Source organism: Lepus europaeus, chromosome 8 (assembly GCF_033115175.1).
Source record: "Lepus europaeus isolate LE1 chromosome 8, mLepTim1.pri, whole genome shotgun sequence".
Lineage (NCBI taxonomy): Eukaryota > Metazoa > Chordata > Mammalia > Lagomorpha > Leporidae > Lepus > Lepus europaeus.
Window position 1 is genome coordinate 76,576,691 of NC_084834.1, and position 13,809 is coordinate 76,590,499.

The 13,809-nt window shown below is 38.4% G+C and overlaps 1 protein-coding gene across 1 annotated transcript in view; it reads left to right on the plus strand.

Moving 5' to 3' along the window:
- PPP3CA (protein phosphatase 3 catalytic subunit alpha) overlaps window positions 1-13,809 on the plus strand; it is a 325,310-nt gene that overhangs the window by 264,005 nt on the left and 47,496 nt on the right. The window lies entirely within an intron of this gene.

A 13,809-nucleotide genomic window follows, 5' to 3' on the forward strand; every position in this document is an offset into this window, starting at 1 on the left:
AAGGTATATATCCTTAGCCACTCCCTCATCCCCATTTTTAGCATGCAGACTGAGTACCTGTGGTTAATTGCCTTGCCCAAGGCCACCCAATAAGAAAGTAATGAACCGAGGCAAAACCCACACTTTTGGTTCTGGGTCCTGCCTGTGTTTCTTTCTGTAACTCCATACCTGGAGCCAGAAAGCAACAAGGAAACCAAAGGGCATCATTTACTGACTACACGGAAAAGAAGAGTAAGAGACACATTATTACTTCCTTTGATAATGATAACCTCTTTATGTGCAATTCATAGTAGCATTACAGTTGGATCCCTGTATGTAAGAAAATGTGAAAAAAAAAAAAAAAACCATTAACTCTAGTTGGAGAAATGTAGGTAGAAAAAAAAAAAACAATCAAGGTCAAATACAAGCCAGAAGAGGTAGAAAAAGACAGCTTTGTTGCTGCAACTGGGTGCATTCCGTGTATGTACGTGATGTGGTGAGTGTCTTCCTGTTCTAGCCCTGGTATCCAGGATGACTCATGTCAGCCTTGGCCACCTTTCCCCGAAGCACCTGTTGAAAGTTTTAAGCCCTTCAGAGGTTGTTGCCTTTGTTTCCCTCATGTATTCTACTTTCTCTGTATAGTACTTTGCATGTACCCTGCTCAGAGCTAGATGCTGACCGCATGCCTTCTAGAGTGAGGAGGCATGTGAAACATGTGGAAACACAGTGCTGAAACAAATGGCATCCTGATTCTTGCCTCTTTGCAGATACACCTGCTCAGTCCTATGGATGGAGCATGCATCATCCCCACCCGTCTCCCCAAATAATACCAGGGAGAAGTGTCTTCGGTAGCCACACAGTCTTCCATGAGTCATTTGGACTCTGGTGGGTCTTGCTCAGAAGCCGTGAAGCCTGTGTTGGTTGTAGGCACAGTGCAGTTTCTGCGCATCTAGAAGTGGCAGGGGACAACCATGGTTCTCACAACACAAGTGTTCCCTGTAGTAGTTTTTAGCAAGAGGAACTAGAATCCAACAAAACATTGTTCTCTGCATGACATGTGCTTTTAAGGCAATTGACAAAATATAAAAATAGGAGACAATGTGATTTTACATATATATATAGAGAGAGAGAGGCAGAGAGAGAGAATCAAACACTAAATACTTTTGGCAAGTAATAATTTTCTAGCATTGTCAGAAGATGTGTTTTTAAAGTTAAAGTATGAACTGGACATTAAAGAATGTTTGATTAGAATGAGAAAAAAATAAAGTCAAGGACAGTGATTATTTTTTCAAGTGGCAAACACTGTTTTTGTTTAAAACCAATACAAGCTAGTTTCTTTGATTGTATGACAATTCTGAACCTTGCATCAGAGAAATTCTAAGGTACTCCCAAGGAGAACAACAACTCAGTAGGTCAGATTTGCATGTCCTATTGTGAGCCTATAATTTACCAAATGTATATCAACTATAAACACAGATTTTTGTTGATCTGTGGTAATAACATATTTACTATTAAACATGGGAAAGGAAGTGCCCCAAACAGTCAATTTCTTGCCCAAGATCCATTGCTAAGTGGCATATTCTATACTAATAAGGTTTTAGACAATAAAAAATGAAAACAACAAAAAAAATTGGGACTGATTTCCATAGGTACAGACCTAGGCCATTTCCATCCATTAACCTGTGTAGAAATGCAGTTTTGCTTGAGACTGTTAGCTGTTTCTTATATAAAATGTGTGATATTTCTTTGTGTGTAGTTCTGATTTTAAAAAGGTAGATAAAAAATCTATATCCATGCATCACTGTCTTTTCTATTTCAGTTCTTTCACTGTTTTCTCTTGTGTTGGATTCAATCACATTCTCTCTGGATGGAGATAGAAGCATTTTATTTGGGAAACTTTTCATAAAAGAAAAAACATATCCCAAGAGGAAGACAAAATGAGTTCAAAACAGAAAGATGTATTCTTAAATTCAAACATAATTTCAAAACACTTTTGTATAAAATTTTTGAAGCACGTCAAAGCTATTGTGATAATAGCATGTACACAGTGTAGGAGTGGGAGTCAGTTATGCAGTGCTGAAGTGAGAATTACTATATTTGAACAATGTTAACTAGAGTTTTTGAAAGCAGCACAGCAAATTAGGGCTGCAAATGCCTTCAGAGCACAATCAATGAAAAAGTAGTCATGAGGAACCTATGAGTTAACCATTTGGTTCTGAGAAACAAATGGCAATGGAGGACTCTGGAATTCTAACTTGATAATTTTTTATTTTTTTTTAAATTTATTTAATTGAGAGAGTTACAGACAGAGAGAGGGAGAGACAGGTCTTCTATCTGCTGGTTCACTCTGCAAATGATCGCAATGGCCAGAGCTGGGCCAATCAGAAGCCAGGATCTAGAGCTTCCTCTGGGTCTCTCACGTGAGTGTAGGAGCCCAAGCACTTGGGCCATGTTTCACTGCTTTCCCAGGCCATAAGCAGAGAGCTGGATCAGAAGAGAAGCAGCTGGGACATGAACCAGTGCCTATATGGGATGCTGGCACTGCAGGTAGAGGTTTAGCCTACTATGCCATAGCACCAGCCCCCTAACTTAATAATTATAATATGGTTTGATCTTTAAAGCCCCTGTGGAATAAGACAGCAGCAGTACCCCCAGGGAAAATGTAAGAATTAGAAAAATAGGTTTATTCTGCCTTAAAAACAATAGTAGCTTTTACTACGTGCCTCTAGTTAATATGCAGCATTTGGAGAGTTCTGAGGCCTAAGTGCCCCATCCCTTGGGGCCACCTACATCAGGTCGTTCAGTTGTTATTGTTTACAGTCTTCACTAGCACTCTTCTTCCTGCTCATCTCCCTGCTTCGGATAATTCATATATAGTGCCAGGGCAAAAGGTATAGGTTTGAATATGTGTGATGACATCTCTATAGAATGCAAATACTTAAAATTGCTTTGGGACAAAATGCGATACAATATTAAGATATTATCACCATTGAATATTTTAGGTTGTTATCATTATATCAATGCATGGATTTACAGAAGCTGGCAGGAAAATACTCTTCCCAGTTTCTTCTTTATAATTTCCATTTAGGGCTCAACCTGTTGTGATGACCTCTCTGCTTCTCATTCTACTCATTGCCTGAAACAGCTTTTGGCTTCCTGTTTCTCCACATCTTTTCCCACATACTTCTTTCCATCTACAATGTTTGTCTTGCTTTTCCATTCACCTAAGATAACTAGACTCACTGCATCTATGGGTCCATGGAGATATATCAGTAGTCCTCCTCGGAGTATCTGCAAGGCCAGTTTTCTTCTCTTACACTTATCATTTACTTTTCTAGCTAGCTTTTCCATGTATTCCTGTTATTTTCAAATCAGATTATAATTAGATTGAAACATGAGACTTTTAAGTCATGTTGTAAAGCCAAGTTACATGCCTTGTGCTTAGTAGGCAGTCAGTACATGCAATGATCAAAGCATTCTCCCTCCCTGGGAATTAATAACAAGACCATGCTCCAAAGTACTCTATCAATATTGATCCACAGATCCTTATCCCACCTAAAATTACTGCTGTCACCATTGTTGATATCTTTCTCAAGTTGGAGTTAGACATCGCAGAGCACTTTGCACACTTGAGTTATTTTCCTTCTGTGACTCTGTGGCCTTATAGGAAAAGCTATTTCCTGATTACTCAATACCCCAAACATAAGAAAAATACACTGATTACATGTATCTTTTCAGGTTTTAAAAATAATTGACGACCTATTAAAATGACTTTAACCCTATCCATTTATTAATACAAAAAATGCTTATTGGAACAGGTGATGTGGTACAATGGTTCAATTGCTTCATAGGGGGAATTATTTATTTAATATGTATCATATTATCCTATTATAAAGCAAACTTGAGCAAAGCTCAAAACCCATGTAAGTCTTGTTTAACTTATATTCCTAACGCATAACCATGGTGGTTAGTATATAATAAGTTCTCAATATACACACACACACACACACATTACAAAGAGTAAGAAAGATATTTTTCATTTTCTTAGGACAACCATATCCTATACCACAGTGCCTCAGTTTGAATTCCACCTCCATTTCCAATCCAGGTTCCTGCTATTGCATACCCTAGGAGGCAACTTAGTGACTCAAGTTCTTGGGCCATGTAGGAAACATGGATAGAGTTCCTGGCTCTTGGCTTTGGCCTAGCCCAACCTGGTGGCTTATGGGTATTTGGGAGATGAACCAGCAAATACAAGATATCTTTCTTACTCTTTGTAATGTGTGTGTGTGTGTGTGTGTATTGAGAACTTATTATATACCAACCACCATGGTTAGGTGTTAGGAATATAAGTTAAGCAAGACTTATATGAGTTTTGAGCTTTGTTCAAGTTTGTTTTATAATAGGATAATATGATACATATTAAATAAATAATTCCCCCAATAGTTATGTATGTTTACTTGGAAATGACTACAAAGAGTAGTATGATATTGGTGAGGAAATTGGTCTGTAGGTACAAGAAAAGCTGTATTGAGGAAATGACCTTTAAGCAATCTGAGACTCAAATTTCAGCTTTGAGAAATACCATGGGAGATGTGAAAACTGCTTTATATGATTCAGTTTGACAAAAAATTGTAATGAACCTCTGGAAAAAAGTGATTTACGTCATGATGTAAACAGTTAAGTTTCCTTTTTTCCTTTCTTGAATTATGCATACACTTCAAAAGAATAGAATATATGGGTTTCCATAAGGTGCCAGTGTTGTGTGGTTTGGATGAACTGTTGGCGTGGTGTGAGTGGATGGATGGATGGAGATGGTAAGTATGTAAAGAAATGTAAACATACACTCTATGGTATAGTGCTTGGTTTCAGGAAAACTACTAACAGGCAGCACAATTAAATAAGTTTATTAAATGAAATATATTTTGGGTTTGAGCAGAAAACCTACATGGCAACAAAACTTATTTGGCCATCAATATCAGATATTAAAATGACAAACAAAAATAAATCAAGTCAATGTTGAAGTAGTTAAGGACGAGGGATAGGTGTTTGGACTAAAGGTTAAGACCCTGCTTAAGATACTTACATCTCATATCTGATGGAGTTAAAGTTTGAGTTTCAGCTCCTTGATTGCAGCTTGCTACTAATGCAGACCCTGGGAGACAGCACTGCTGGCTCAAGTAGTGAGGTCCTGACCACCTATGTGGGAGCCTGGATTGACTTACCAGCTCTTGGCTTTGGCCAGGCCTGGCCCCATCTGTTCCAGGCATTTGGATAATGAACCAGTGAATAGGACTTTCTCTCTCTCTCTCTCTTTCTCTCTCTCTCTTAAATAATAATTTCACAAAAAGCAAAAAAGAATAATGGAAAATCAGGGTTACAGGGACCAAAAAAAAAAAAAAGTAATTATATCTTTCCTTTTGGGATAGAAAAACTTTTAAATGAGGGCATTTGTGGGTGGGCATTTAGCCTGACCGTAAGATGCCTGTTAGGATGCCTGTGTCAGAGCACCAAGTTTCCGTACCCAACTCTGGTTCCTGTCACCAGCTTCCTGGGGGCAATAGTCATGGTTCAAGTGACTGGGCTCCTGCAGCTCAGGTTTCAGATCTGAATTCAGTTCTGAGTTTCAGCCCAGTATGGGCCCTGGCTGTTGCAGGCATTTTAGCCAGCATCTAGGAGCTCTCTCTATTCATACCTCTGCTTCAATAAACAAACAAACAAATAAATAAATAATTTAAACTAGGTGATTTGATAGAATCACCAAAAACAGCATTTCAGTCTTACTAAACCCTGACATTTTCAGCATCTTCAAATGCAGTAGCATCTTCAAAAAATACTCTGAGCTTCAGGAAGTTTCTAATTATGAATAAAAAAAGAACTATAGTTTGGCAAGAAGATAGCGTCAGAAGAGAAGACTGAATTGCTGATAAAATGAACCAAGTTGAGGATCTTGCCGGCTGTCATGATGTGAACCTATAGGAGCAGATTGGCCACATTAGAAGCCAGTTTGCGCCTTGGTCCCCTGACTTCCCAAAGCAGGAACCCTCAGTTGACATCATCTACACAGACCTGAGAAGCTCAACCCACTTCATATCCCAATTTTTTCCCCTGGGAAGTTTGTTTTGCCATTTAGGCATGTCCTTCTCAAGTTTGTAAATATATTTTATCCCCTGGTTAAGGATTCAAGTTGAGAAACAACTAGGTAGGATCTGTTATCTGGGTGGGAAGGATAGATGAGAGGTCTGTGGAAGGCGAGAATTGATAGGTATCCCTGAAACACGGCTCTGCCTCTTTCCCTGCAGCATGTTGGAAGCTGAATCATGTTTTACAGCAAAGGTCCATTTCAGTGGAGTCTGAAGCTCATCTTAAGCAGGGATATAACCTTTGGCATCAACAGACACATGTTAAAAATGTTCTTGATTCCTTACAACTCTATGCATATATTTGAGTACCAGTTGGTTTACAATTTGAGGAAAATTAATTGGTAGACTTTATTCCATGAGAACTATTTTCCCAATATTTCAGTTTTTTTCTTGCCATCATTTGAGATCTAAATATCCCTTATAATTGTTCCAGGAAAAACTGTTTGATCCAAGTACTTATTTCAAAATACAAAATGTAAACTTGTGTTCATGGTAATATTGTTATTTAATACCATATTTGCTAGCAAATTCTGGGCCAAGTTTGTTTTTTCACATTGAAAGGCAGAAAGGGAGAGAAGGAGAGGGAAGGGTAAGGGAGGGGGGTGACAGAGACAGAGAGACAAGAGAGTGCTTGTATCCACAGATTCACTTACCAACTGCCTGCAACAGCCAGGGCTTGGCCAAGCTGAATCCAGGAGCCAGGGACTCCATCCAGATCTCCCACATGGGTGGCAGGAACTCCAGTACTTGAGCCATCATCTGCTGCCTCCCAAAATATACATTAGCAGTAACTAGGCCTGAAACAGAGGAGTCAGGATTTGAAAGAGGTACCCCACTCAGTAACTTTACTGTAATATATGCTGCATCAAATGCCTGTTTCAAGATTTTTTTTTTTTATTTGACAGAGTTAGTGAGAGAGAGAGACAGAGAGAAAGGTCTTCCTTCCAATGATTCACTCCCCAAATGGCTACCACGGCCAGTGCTGCACCGATCCAAAGCCAGGAGCCAGGTGCTTCCTCCTGGTCTCCCATGTGCGTGCAGGGGCCCAAGCACTTGGGCCATCCTCCATTGCCCTCCTGGGCCACAGCAGAGAGCTGGACTGGAAGAGGGGCAGCCAGGACTAGAACCCAGTGCCCATATGGGATGCTGGCACCGCAGGCGGAGGATTAACCAAGTAAGCCACGGCGCCGGCCCAAGATCTATTTAATATACATTTTTAAGTTTTAACCCTGTGAATGTGCTAAAATTATGCACACTAGAAAAATTTCTTCATAACGATTGCTGAATCCAAGAGTCTACACAGAAATGAAATACAAGAATTTCTGCTAGAACAAAGCAGAAACTCTGAAAAGAGCCCTTATTTATCCTTTACTCCTTTTGTATCCGTGTGAGATGGTAGAAAAGAAATTTATGTCAACGTTTAAGACAGAAGGGAACTTGAGGTTACCAGGTTTGGATTGGTTTTCAGAGAAGTCAACCCTCTAAGATGATTAAAATTTGCTGCCGAGAGGTTCCCACAGAAGGTCCCACATGTCTGCTTTAGTTTCCAGGGCTCTTCAAGATGTGATGTTAATTCAAGTGTAATTATTATAATTTCTTTTTCCCATTGTCATTAGGATTGTCACCTTGAGTGATAAAGCTTGATATATTTTCCTTAAAGTCATAGGTCGGTAACATATTTAGTATTGTAAATATTAATCTTTCATTGTGATGGTATATTGTGTGCATGCTATTTGTCTTATTCCTACACTTAGTATATAATAATAATCCTAACTGCACTTTAAAGGACTTACCGGGTGCCAGCCACTGCTCAAAGATTCCTGTATCAGCATATGTAATTTCTTTTACTTTAAGGATTTATTTATTTACTTGAAAGTCAGAGTTACACATAGAGAGAAGGAGAGGTAGAGAGAGAGAGAGAGAAGTCTTCCATTATCTGGTTCACTCCCCAGTTGGCTGCAATGGCCAGATCTGAGCTGATCCGAAGCCAGGAGGCAGGAGCCTCTTCCGCGTCCCCCACGTGGGTACAGGGGCCCAAGGATTTGGGCATCTTCTACTGCTTACCCAGGCTGTAACAGAGAGCTGAATTGGAAGTGGAGCAGCTGGGACTTGAACCGGCACCCATATGGGATGCCAGCACTGAAGGTGGCAGCTGTACCTGCTACACCACAGCGCCAGCGCCAATACATGTAATCCCTTAACAACTCTATGAATTACCTTTTAGTCTTGCTTTTATTAATTAAAAAAAAATTTAAAAATGGAGGTACAAGTTTTATATGCTTTGCCCGGGATTCACACAAGCTGATCCCAGGTAGCACTGAGAACTGAGATAGAACCCGGGCAGACTGACTCAAGAGCCTGCACATGAAGCATTGGCCGTGTGCATCAGCTTTGCTATGTGCAGGGTCTCAGGGCAGTGTTTGCAGAGATCTGCTCTTCAGCTCCTGCTCCATTACGCTTAGGTGGCTCCTAACTGCTCTTCAGTAGGAACAGAAAAGCTTTTGAAATGAAGAGTCATTTCCTCTCACTTTAAAACTGCATGCGTGTTATACATCCAAATATGCACATTATTAAAAGAAAGAAGTTAGAGCACCTTTTACATTTTTCTAAAATGAATAATTCATTTATTCCTTTAAAATGGATCCCCTCAAGCACTTCTGCATTTCCTTTTGTTTATTCAGCCTCACTCTGAAAGTGTCATTGCTGGAGGCCACTTTTCTAAATAGGTTAGTTTTAGTCCAGTAGTCACTTACTTACATTTAAATATTTAATGAATGGGTGGGAGAAAATAGTCCATTAGGATTTCCTGTTGAAGGACTACTCTGAGTATATATTTTAGTTGAATCAATCTACACGTACCTGTGTATCTTTGCTCTAACAAACGACCTTTTTGATTTCCTTAACACCACCTCTACTTCATTGTAAATTTAGCTAAGTAATTGTGGAACTTCCACAGAGTAATAGTTGTGCAGTGTGTGAAGTAATCTTTGCTTATCACAAAGTTTTGCCTGTAGAATGACAGCATTCAGGTCGCAAAGTTACGGAGATCATAGTAGGGAACAAGGGCTGCATTGCAATGCCGAATTCTCCAGATTCATTGCAGGGTGCCCTTCTACAGCCTGTTGAACAGCATGAACGTGGGATGCCCCTTAGACGCATCAAATTTCTTCCTTCTGATAGTTCTGCTGATTAGATGACTCTTGGGCTGGACTGAAACCTCCTTCTCTAGAAATCCAATTCTCTATCAGGTACTTCAGAGGCAGTAAGAGTAGCAATAGCAGTTACGTTAAAACTTGAATCAATGAGTTGCCACTTGCTACTCATTATCTAGAAATTCTGGACCTGCAAAAAACTGTTGGGTTTTACCACATTGAAAGCCACTGCAGTGGACTGGCCTGTTGGGTCTCCTTGAGGGCAGATCACTGTACAGATCAGCCATTAATAGGCCTGCCACCCATTGCTTCTGATGCCTAGCTTTCTTTTCCTCCTGGTTTGTGTTCAAGCAGACCAGAGGATGCAAGTCAAGGGAGTGCCCGTGTCCCATCTCTAATCTTCGGTGGCCTGAACTACAAGTCTATAGTCACAGGCATGTTCTGTAGTAGTTTTTCTAAGGTAGACAATGCCCATGAGGAAAATTATATTCTCACTTTAAAACTTTCTTTCCCTTTGGTCTGAAAGGGAGGTTTTTTTTTTTTTTTTTTTTTTTTTCTACTTACTGTATACTTCGCTGATGGCGATGTGAATCTAGCTATGAGATTATTAGTTAAGTTCTTATTTTGGCTATGCTATTACAGAAAAATGTCAGCCATCTCTTATAAGGTCTAAAGATTAAATTGTGCGTCCCCTGTCAACAGTCAGCTATGACCTTATTCCCATGGAGAATACACTTGTTGCTAGCAAGTGTAAGACTTAATATTAACTTAGTGTCAAGGATATCTTAGACATGACCATGAGCCATTGCTAGCTTCAACTCATAGCTTGATATCAAGTATAAGATTGCAGGTGAAAGGGGCATTCTGTGATTGTGTACATGTAAGTCCAGTTTCAAGGTACCTTGTACCAGAGTGCGGTTTCCCTTCTTACGCGCTTGGAGTGGTTAAGTATCAGTTGCATTCAATCAGAGCAAGGCACAGGCACAGTGTTTTCTATGCCTATGCTGTCTCCTCCAGTAGCTTAAAGCTCCAGCTAAATCTGTCTGTTTTTTCTCCTGGCATTATTTAAGCCTTATTAAACAGTATAACACTATGGATTAGAATTCTAAAAAATGTACCAGCTGAAACTACTAAGGGATTCATGACTGACAGTCATTCTTTTTATAAATTTAACAACAAAAGAAACCTACATTTAATGGTATCTCTTTGTTATGCTGAACTAATTTCTTTCAGATAAATCCTCAGACTTGGAGTAACTGGGTCATTTGGTAGATATGTTTTTAGTTTTTTGGAAAACCTCTGCAGCTGTCTCCACAATGGCTATACTAGTTTGCATTCTCACCAATAACATACAAAGGTTCCCTTCATTCCACGTTCTTGCCACAATCTATTATTTTTTTTTTAACAATAGCCATTCTAACTGGGGTAAGGTGTAATACCTTTTGGATTTGGTAATGCTTTTGGTTTTCACACCTCTGATTGCTACTATGTTTTTTTTTTTCATGTATTTCTTGGCCATTTGTATCTTCACTTTTGAGAAATATCTATTCCAATCCTTTGTCTAGCTCTTTATTAAATTGTTTATCTTCTTCTTGATAAATTTTTTGAGTTTCTTATATGTTTCTGGATAAACATATGTTTCTGGTTAAACATTTGCAAGATAGTTTGCAATATTTTCTCTCATTCTGCAAGTTGTATCTTCACTGTATTGAGTGCTTCTTTTACTATGCAGAAGTTTCTTAGTTTAATATGTTTCCCTTTGTCTATTTTTCCTTTTGTTGCCTATGCTTTCGAGATCTTACAAAAAAAATTGTTGCCTATGGGAATATATTGAACTGTTGCCCCTGTGTTTTCTTCTATTAGTTTCACAGTTTCATATCTTCCATTTAGATCTTTGATTTATTCTGAGTTGATTTTTCACGTGTGATGCAAGGTAAGGGCCTGGTTTCATTCCAAAATTAGCATATAAAAAGAGATACGTGCACTCATGTTCATTGTAGCATTATTCCATTACTCACAATGGACAAAACATGGGTTCATTCTAGGTGCCCTGCAGTGGATGAATGGATATAGAAGATGCACACACACACAGAGAGAGAGAGAGAATATACACGATGGAATATTATTTGGCCATGAAAAAGAATGAAATCCTGGCATTTGTAACAAAATAGGTGAGACCAGAGATCATTAAATTAAATGAAATAAGACAGAAACAGAGGACAAATAACACATGATCTCTCTTTGGTGAAAATTATAACAATTTTCACATATGTACATATATAATATAATTATAACATATATAGTATAAATTATATATACAAGCTATCTGAAGTAGAAATAGGAATTAAATTTCTAAAGATAAGGATGGGGTTAGGGAAGGGGAGTTGAGGGAAGTTGGATTTTGGATATAAAAACACAGGGTGAACATAACAGATTCTGGTATCAGAGAGCACGGGGTGGGGGTTGCCATGACTTATGATCATATATAATATTCTGTATAAAGAACTGAATCCAGGATCTGGTAGACTCCAAACTCAAAGAAGAGATAAGGAAATGGGAAGGAAAATTGCCTGGTATGTCCAGTTTATGCTCTGTATATGTGTTGGTGTTTCACTGTACTAATTTAAAATATGCAATTATTATATTTTAGCCCAAATTTTTAAAAAAAATAAAAAATTCAATGAAAAGAATTCACATCTCTAGTTGAAATTGTAGTGATTCATAATGTTTGACTGGTCTTGAACTAAAATTAAGGATCAATTTTTGGTCCTAAATTCTCTGTATCCCATGATGTAGCTATGACATATGAGATTGAATTATAAAATGACAAATCATTAAAAGTCGATAGCCAGCCCCTCCTGAGGAATTTGAAACTGAGTCACAATACTTTACATTTCTCAGGTGCCAAATATTTCATCTGATGGTATATATTATCATGTATATTAATCACATTTATTGTGTTATTTGAGTTTTATATTTTGAAAATGAGAGGGCAAGTATGTTATTCCTATTTTACAAGTTTGGGAGGTGAAGTGCTAATAAGGACAATATTAATTCAGGTTACCATGTGTCAGAACCAGTGTTATTTCCACTCCTCTCTATTTTCAGATTTCCATAATTGTAAAACAGAGTTCAGCCTCTGAAGTAACGCATTGACTTTTTCCTAAATCCTTTCATTCTCCCTCAGATTCCTGGTCATATGTGGTTAGTTCCATTTTTAGTATCCTGATGAGTTATATCTTTTTATGTTTCTGAAAATTTCCTCTTCTTTCTTTTGTTTTTGCCAGCCTACCAGATTTTTTTCCTTCCTCCTTTTCCTCTCTCTTGTCCTTCCTTTTTCTATTGCCTTTCCTTAGATCTCCGCTTCAGCTAACACAATTGCGCATCAGTCATTTGCCAGGTGTAGTACACAGCATGCTAAAAGAATAAAAGGGATGATACCGCTTCATCACTTGCATCATCATCATCATCTTCTAGGTTTGAGTCATAATGTGGTGTAGAGTTTACTGATGCTGGATTAAGAAGGAAAACACCTGTATCCATATGTGTGTGCGTGCATACACATGCACATAGTCATAAGGCTGGCTCGTGCTATTGCATGGAAATATCTAGTGTAGTCTCCTTCCCCCGTGCAGGTGAGATAACGTCATCTAGGTGTTATTTTGTAATATAGGCAAAAAAAACAAAACAAAACAAAACAAAAAAACTGTTGTAGGTATCATGGAGGATGAAGACATCAAGAGCAAGGAGTACAGTGTTGAGAAGGCTTTCTTCCTAGTAAGAGGAGTTTGGTAGAAGCTGGGCATGTGCATCAAAGCGTTATATATAGTAACATGTGAGTGTGTCCTTGACCCATGTAAATGAGTAGATCTTAGCTGCTCTTGTCACAAAAACAAAAGAAAATGAGGTAACTCTGAGATAATGAATATGTTATAGTAACCTTTTCACTGTCTAGATGTATTCCATAACATGCTTATACCTTAAATATACATAATAAATTTTATTTTAAAAACCTCATGACTTCAATTTAGTTTTATATATTCCTTTTTTCTATCCATTTGTAATAAAATATTTGGCTGAAATTTAATTACTCCATGAAACTGATAATTTTTTTAGGAAAGACCCTATTTTCGGTACTGAATCAAACAGTACAAATAGTAAATTAAATTTCTCATCTTGAAGACAATTAGTATGATCAAATTACCTCACAACTGAAAACTTTGAAATCATCTTCATAAATGGCTTGGACAGGTACTTTGTGCTGAGATGATGAGCTGGGGAGGAAAGGTAGTTTCCCAGGGCAATCCTTGCTCACCCAGTGTGGTAACCATCATGAGTTAGTGAATTCCCCCTTAACTAAGTCATGATAATGATAGTGATAAAAAAGGATTTCTTTTAAAACTGAACCCATCAGGCAAGAATATGACATTTGTGGAAAGGAGGGGGAGACAGGCATTAAAAGTCAGATCTGGCCTGTGCTGTGGCTCACTAGACTAATCCTCTGCCTGCGGCGCCGGCACTCTGGGTTCTAGTCC